This window comes from Herpailurus yagouaroundi, unplaced genomic scaffold (genome assembly GCF_014898765.1).
Source record: "Herpailurus yagouaroundi ecotype Mexico unplaced genomic scaffold, PumYag 250, whole genome shotgun sequence".
NCBI lineage: Eukaryota > Metazoa > Chordata > Mammalia > Carnivora > Felidae > Herpailurus > Herpailurus yagouaroundi.
Window position 1 is genome coordinate 13,869,665 of NW_024412467.1, and position 7,594 is coordinate 13,877,258.

General features: G+C 38.5%; 1 long non-coding RNA gene across 1 annotated transcript; it reads left to right on the top strand.

The window, feature by feature from the left end:
• Nucleotides 1-2,306: 2,306 nt before the first annotated feature.
• Nucleotides 2,307-4,018, top strand: LOC121020520 (uncharacterized). The gene is made up of 3 exons (XR_005786174.1): nt 2,307-2,391; nt 3,254-3,337; nt 3,914-4,018. It is a non-coding gene; the product is annotated as an uncharacterized LOC121020520 (long non-coding RNA).
• The last annotated feature ends 3,576 nt before the right edge of the window (nt 4,019-7,594 follow it).

The window sequence follows — 7,594 nt, forward strand, 5'->3', positions numbered from 1 at the left end:
CTCTCTTTCTCCCTCCCTCCCTCCCTCCCTCCCTCCCTCCTTACCTCCCTCCCATCCCTTCCCTTCCCTCCTCTTCCCTCCTCCTCTCCGTCCCTTCCTTCCTCCCTCCCTTCCTTCCTTCCTTCCTTCCTTCCTTCCTTCCTTCCTTTTTTCTTTCTTTCTTTCTTTCTTTCTTTCTTTCTTTCTTTCCTTCCTTCCTTCCTTCCTTCCTTCCTTCCTTCTTTCTTTCTTTCTTTCTTTCTTTCTTTCTTTCTTTCTTTCTTTCCTTCTTTCTTTCTTTCTTTCTTTCTTTCTTTCTTTCTTTCTTTCTTATTGAAATATAATTGACATATAATGTTATATGAGTTTTCAGGTGTACAACATATTGACCCTATAGCTCTATACATTACTCAATGCTCTCCACAAATGTAGTCATTAGCTGCCATCATAAAGAATTATTACAACATTACTGACTGTATTCCTATTCCTTTTCATTCAGTGGCTTACTTATTTTATAACTAGAAGTCTATATCTCTTAATCCCCTTTATCTACTTCGCTCATCACCTCCACTCCTCTCCACCCTGGCAACCACAAATTTGTTCTCTGTATTTACGAGTCTGGTTTTTGTGTTTGCTTGTTCATTTGTTTTATTTCTTAGATTCCACATGTAAGTGAAATCATATGGTATTTGTCTTTCTCTGACTTATTTCATTAGGCATAATACCTTCTAAGTCCATTCATGTTGTCATAAATGGCAAGCTTTCATTCTTTATTGACTAATATTCCATTACATATATATATATATAATGTCCATTATATATATATATAATGTCCGTTTTATATATATATATATATATATATATATATATATATATAATCCATTATATATAGTGGACATTTGGGTTGCTTTCATATCTTGGTTATTGTAAATAATACCACAATAAACATAAATATGCATATATATTTTCAAATTAGGGTTTTCATTTTCTTTGGGTAAATACCCAGTAGTTCCTTAAGAATTTAAAAACAGAAATAACTAGTTTTCTTAGGTGATGTATGAGAAAATAATTATTGGGATCCAAATGGTCCATTTATCTTCCTTTCCATCCATACAGTCCTTCTTTTACATTCTTACTTCTCATTTTCTCATTACTCCAAATCAAGAGCTGCATTCATCATGGGGGTATTTGGAGACTAATGTTGTCATAGCTCTGTGCCCATGTTTACAAGCTGTTTGAAAGCCAGCTTTAAGATCCTTGATAAGAAGTTCTATCAAAAGTTAAAATATTTTTCTTATATTACTAGGCAACACAAATAAAAATTGTTCTCAAGGGTCAGAAAGATTGTAATATGAATGCATCAATATGCTCCACACTAGGGAAAGAAAAAGAATCTACAGCCGGGCAAATCCACTGTATTGAGAGTTCATTGAGAGTCTCAAACTTAATTTTAAAAGGGGATTTGGATATGAAAAACAAACAGGGAGTCACATTTTTGGCAAATGTGGAGAAATTCAAATCCCGAACAGTGGCAAAATTCTGCATTCACAACAGTTGGGTGGGCTCTAAATTTGCAAACATGCTATTTGAGCCCCTTGTCAAAGAAGGGGAAAACGCTTTAAAAGGCCAAAAAGCAAAGTCATGTAGGACATTAAGAAGTTGTTTGATTTTTTTTTTTTTCAAACTAAAGACTCTGATGAGTTATGTGTAAAGGAATCAGAAACACAAGGATTAAGCTTTACTTAAAACAAACATAGGTTTAAATGTGGGGAGAGAGCTATGGGCAAAGTTTGTTAAGAGCTTCCCTCAATCCCAAATATTTGCACAAAGGGTTGATTTTTCCAGAATGCAAGTTCTGTGTCTAGTTTGATGGCATCATTCACTAGAAATTGCCATTCACCTGGTGTTCTTCCGACCCGAAGAGAGCTGCCATTTGCACTCTAACACTTGTCTTCCCCAAATGGTAATTGATTGCTTTCTACGCCATGCTAGCGCTCGTTTACAAAAGCAGACTCGGAGAGCAGAAAATAGGCAGCTCCATGTTCTTGAATTTGAGGCGTGTTCTGTGCCTGAACAGCGCTTATAAACATTACCAGGTGCATCTTGTAGGCATTGTTTCCAGAATGGCCATGTCACAATGCTTCTGATGCGTCTCCAACCACTTTGGCTTAATTGGTTTCATGTGCCATTCACTCTAATTTTGTGGAAGGCTGGTTTTTCTCTGGCAATGGGTGACATTTTCCTGGCCCAGCAATCACATGCCTGGGAGGTTTCTACTTGAGTGAAGGCGAATTCTGGCCAAAGGAGCCTGGCTGACATGCTGGAGGCTCAAATCCTCCAGACACACAGAGTTACAGACAGAGAACAACTGGCGCCATGCTGTGCATTCCCACCCATCTTCAGCACGTTAGGGTGAGTCAAAGGTCTTCTCTTTGTTTTCAACAAGTGAAATTAGGTCTCCGGGATTTAAATGCCGAGTTAGAGCTCAGCTCAGAGAGTAAACGGGGAGACTGGAATATAATCATCTAAGTTAAATAATTGGAGTCATGGGTCTCCATCGTCTCCATACTTGACTGTGCGTTGGAATGGCCTAGGAAGCTTAAAAAAAATGCTGATGCCTGAGTCCCATGCCCCAGAGATTCTGGTATAAGTGGACCACTATGCAGTTTGGATATCTAGATTTGTTAAAGCTCTCCAGATGATTCCGCTGTGCAGCTGTAGTAGAACGCCTCTCGGCTGGGGCTTCAGTTTTGATTATCATAATGAAGCGAATTATTGGAATACGATCATGAAACTCAAAACTAGCTGCATATTAGAACCACCCGAGGTGAGTTTTAAGCTACTAATACTACTGCCCGGACTCCCCTCAGAACTTCTGATTCACTTATATAATATTAACTATGGTCGAAGCTCTGTTCTAAATGCAACGTATGTATATACACACATACAATATATTATTCCTTGGCCTAAGTTCTAAGTTACTGGTCTAAGCTCTGTAATAAATGTGTGTGTGTGTGTGTGTGTGTGTGTGTGTGTGTGTGTGTGTATTTTTTTGCAAGGAGCCTATAAACTAGTTACTTTTAGTAGCTACCTCCGAAATGGTTCCAAGTGATCCTTGCTCCCTGGTACCAGGGTGTAGTCTCCTCCCACATGGAATCAGGGTTGATCTTTATGACCAATGAAATACAGCAGTAGTGATGGTGTATGACCTCAAGTCTAAGTCATAAAATGCATTGCAAGTTTCATTTGGTCTCTTGGGTGACTTTCTTTGAAGGAAGTGAGATGGTGTGCCATATGGATTCTCAAGCAGTCCAGTGGAGAGGACTCTGGGGACCGAAACCAAAACTTCCTGCCAAGGGTAAGCACCATTTTGTCATGCATGTGAGCAAACCACCTTGGAAGTGGATCCTCTAGTCCTAATCGAGCCTCCGGATGACTGCAGCCCTAGCTTAGAGAAACCCTGAGCTGGAAATGTCAATCCAAGCTGCTCCTGCATTCCTACGCAGAAAAACCATACAGGATCTTAAGAAGATCTTTAGAAAGATCATATTTCATGTTGTTTGTTATGCAGCTTTAAGATGACACTATGATGATGATGATGATGATGATTATTTTATAGTTGGGGAAACTGAGTCATAAGGAAGTTAAGTAACTAAGTTAAAATTACAGAGCTATAAAGGGTGTACTTGGGGACTATATTAGGTAATTTGTTTTCAAAACCCGTTCTCTTAAAAATGATGCAATGAAATTGTTCATGCACATTGTCATGTCTCGCTTGATGGAGAAGTTACGATGGCAATAATAAGCCAAAGAAAGTAGGTGCATGCAGACATCTTACACATTGTGTATGCATTGCCAATCGTTTCAGAATTATTAGACCATCAAAATGCTGTCCTTCCCCTAATCATCCTACACTTTCTCTTCTTTCCTTTAGCACACAGCTTTGAAGGAGGTCTCGGGGGATCGACCATTCCAACCCTATGGGTTTTTTTTAACCAATACCCCAGAACACAGTTATGAAGTCTATGTTGCAGATGGGTCAACAAATATATCTTCATATATAAATTTTTTTCTGCTTTAAATTAAACCTTTATTTAGGTTTTACAAACTTTGAGAACTAAGCAGCTGTTTATATTTTAAAGAAATCCTTCTAGGCAGTGTAGAAAACATTCAGACGTTTAAGAGGCAGTAAGACCTCTGCTCTGTGTTTACTGGGTAACTTTGGGCAAAGCACTGAATGTCCAGTTGCCACTCAGGGATTCTAATTACATTGTGCTTGGATGGAGCCTGCACATGGGGTTTTGTAAAGCCCTCTATATAATTCAGAGTGCATCCAGAATTGCAAACTACTGATATAATCTCTTATAGTCTCGGTTTGGAGGTAGTAATACGGAGCCCTTGGTGGTTTTTGTGAGGATTAAGGATAAGTAATTAAGACGAAGCTCCAAGCATGGTGTTTGGCAAATAGCTGGTACATGATGGATGCTATCCAGGAGTATTTGAGGTTTGTTTTAAAAATTTTTATTGTGTTACACAAAGATTCAGTACTTGCTTAGATACATCCATTCATTATTTTTCCCTGGTGAGTCCTAGGGCTTTCATATTTAGAAATCCCTTTCCCTTCAAGTGTCTTATGATTTCATTTTTATTTTTATCCCACCTATCTGGAATTTACTTGAGCATATAATGCAAGGTGAGGCTAGGAGTTACATTTTTTCTAAAGAGTCCATTTTCCCCTGACATGCCCTAAATCCTCTCCTTCAGCCATTGATTGGTAACACCTTCTTAGTTCTGTATTGGGTTTTTAGGTATATATCAGCATCTATTTCTGGAATAACTACTCTCAGAAATGGATTGTTTCTTTATTCTTGTTCTAGTTTTTTAAATGCTTAATTATTAAGGCTTTGAGGCATCTTTAATATCTGTTGGATTAATTCAAACATTTACCACCTTTCCTTTATTAACAATTTCTTCCGTATTCTTGATGGAGGTATCTTTTGAGAGTATCAAGTTCTTACCCTGCCTTCAATAATTCTTTGTCAGCTAACAGAATCATTCAATTTCCCCATTAAGTTACCCCAAATGGAAAGAAAAGTATACTATTTACTCAGGATCAAGGGATATAATCCAAAGCAGCCTACAGAAGGCCAACATTCCACTTGTCTAAGGTTCCATTTTTAAAATCCAAGCAACTTTGCCATCTATCTTATAATGTATTTACCTTTTTTTTTTTACAAATAGATTTTATTTTTATAGCTGTTTTAGATTCACAGCAAAATTGAGTAGAAGGTAGAGAGATTTCCCATGTATTTATTCCACACCTGTATAGCCTTCTCCATTATCAATGGCCCCACAAGAGTGGTACGCTTGTTGTTATTCGTGGAGCTGCACTGACATATCATCATCACCCAAAGTCCATAGTTTACGGTTCACTTTTGGTGTTGTATATTCTATAGGCTTTGGCAAATATGTAATGACCTATATCCACCATTATAGTATGATACAGAAGAGTTTCACTGCCCTAAAAATCCTCTGTGCTCTGCTATTCATCCCTACCTCCTTCCTCATTCCTGGCAACCATGGGTCTTTTTACTTTCTCCATAGTTTTTCCTTTTCCAGAGTGTCATCTAGTTGGAATCCTACAATATGTAGCCTTTTGAGGTTGGCTTCTTTCACTTAGTAATGTTCATTTAAGTTTCCTTTACGTCTTTTCATGGTTTGATAGCTCATTTCTTTTTAGTGTTACATTTTTTTTCCTTCTTCAAATAAAATAACACTTCAGTAGATAAGATATGTGTTTACCCTGTTGCTTCAAGTAGCACTTGTTCCTTTTGCCTATCGTATGTGCCCTGGGAGTAGCCCAGTTTGGAAACCAGGACTTATTGGAAAAAGGCAAAGGTATATTATGACATACTCAACCCCTTTTGACCTATCTCTTGTTAGTTTACAGACTCACTTTCTTTCTTTTAAAAAAATTTTTTTTGAGGTTTATTTATTTTTGAGAGACAGAGACAGAGCACGAGCAGGGGAGGGGCAGAGAGGGAGAGGTTGACAGAACCGGAAGTAGACTCCAGGCTCTGAGCTGTCATCACAGAGCCCGATGCGTGGCTCAAACTCACAAACCTGGAGATCATGACATGAGCCGATGTTGGATGCTCAACAGACTGAGCTACCCAGGCGCCCACAGACTCACTCTCTGCCACACGTCAAAGACACTCAAAAGCCGCCACTATAAAACAATTTGCAGTTCCTCCATGACAGCGCTATGGATAACTGGCTAACATCTTTTCAGTTCGTCTTATTTGATATCGCAGCCATATGTAGATCATGCATTAAGGCACGTGGTTGTTTTAAAATAAGTCCACAAATTCTTTGTTTCTCCTCTTTTCCAAAGGCGGGACTGATTCTCCTTCCTTTGAGCATAGATCATATTAGACACTGGGGAAGTGACAGTGTGAGACTTTAGCAATTCGGTCAAAAGGGCAACTTCCTCCTTGTTTTCTTTTTTGGATCGTTTGGAAGCCAACCGCCATGTTGTTAGGATGCTCAAGCAGCCTTGGAAAGAGATTCACATGGAGAGGAACTTAGATATCTTTCCAGGGGCCAGCAGCGATGGATGATCATTTTGGAATCAGATCCTCCAGCCCTCTCAACCCTACATGACTAACTCCCCAGATGACATGTTGACCACAGTTAACAACACTCCTGAATTCCTGACCCACAGAAACTATGTGAGATGATAAGTGTTGAGTGTCGTTTTATGCAGCTGGATTTGGGGTAAGGTGATGTGATGTGCAGCAGTCGATAACTACTTAAATTTCACAATAATCTGAGATCGTTTACATTATTAATCCCAAGTTTTCAAAAGAGGAAACTGAGGCATAAAAAGATTAATTTACTTGTCCCAAGTTTACTTCCCAACGCACAAAATCCAGATTTGAACCCAGGTGGTCTGAATGCAGTGCCCTTGACCTTACCTCATATGTGCATTCCGTGCCTCTGTGCTTTTCTGCACAGTGAGGCTTCAGACCAACTTATTCCTCCAACTTGGTTCAACCTTAATGAAGACTATAGAGACTGAAATAGAAAACGATCAAGGTCACTACAGAAAGCAGAATTAAATTGATTTTAAAAAGTCAAAGTAACTCTACTACTAAACTTGAGACAGCAAGTGAGAGTGTATTGCAGGGTATGCAGTATATATCACTTCATTTTAACCTCATATGATTGTTTTGCCTCCAGTATCCTCTGTTTCAGGAAATTGATGACGACCTACCAGACTTTAAAATAAAAACCAATGGGGGAAAACTTTCAGAGCGTCTAAGATCATTTCTTCTTTAGCCCCTAATTCACTTATATGCCTCATTTCCTGCTATTCCCCTCCTTCATTTGTATGCTCCGATCTATAGAATGTTCCTCTATTTCTAAAATAGAACATGGTACATGTCCATGCCTCCTTCTAAGCCACTCCCTCTGTTTAGAATGACCACTGTTTTTCTATGAGTATGGGGAAAAACACAAATTATCTATTAAAATGAAACTTCAGTGTTCCCTCTCTATAAAACATTTACTGATTTCCCCAGAATTATTTTTTTAAGTTAAATATTTTAGAGTG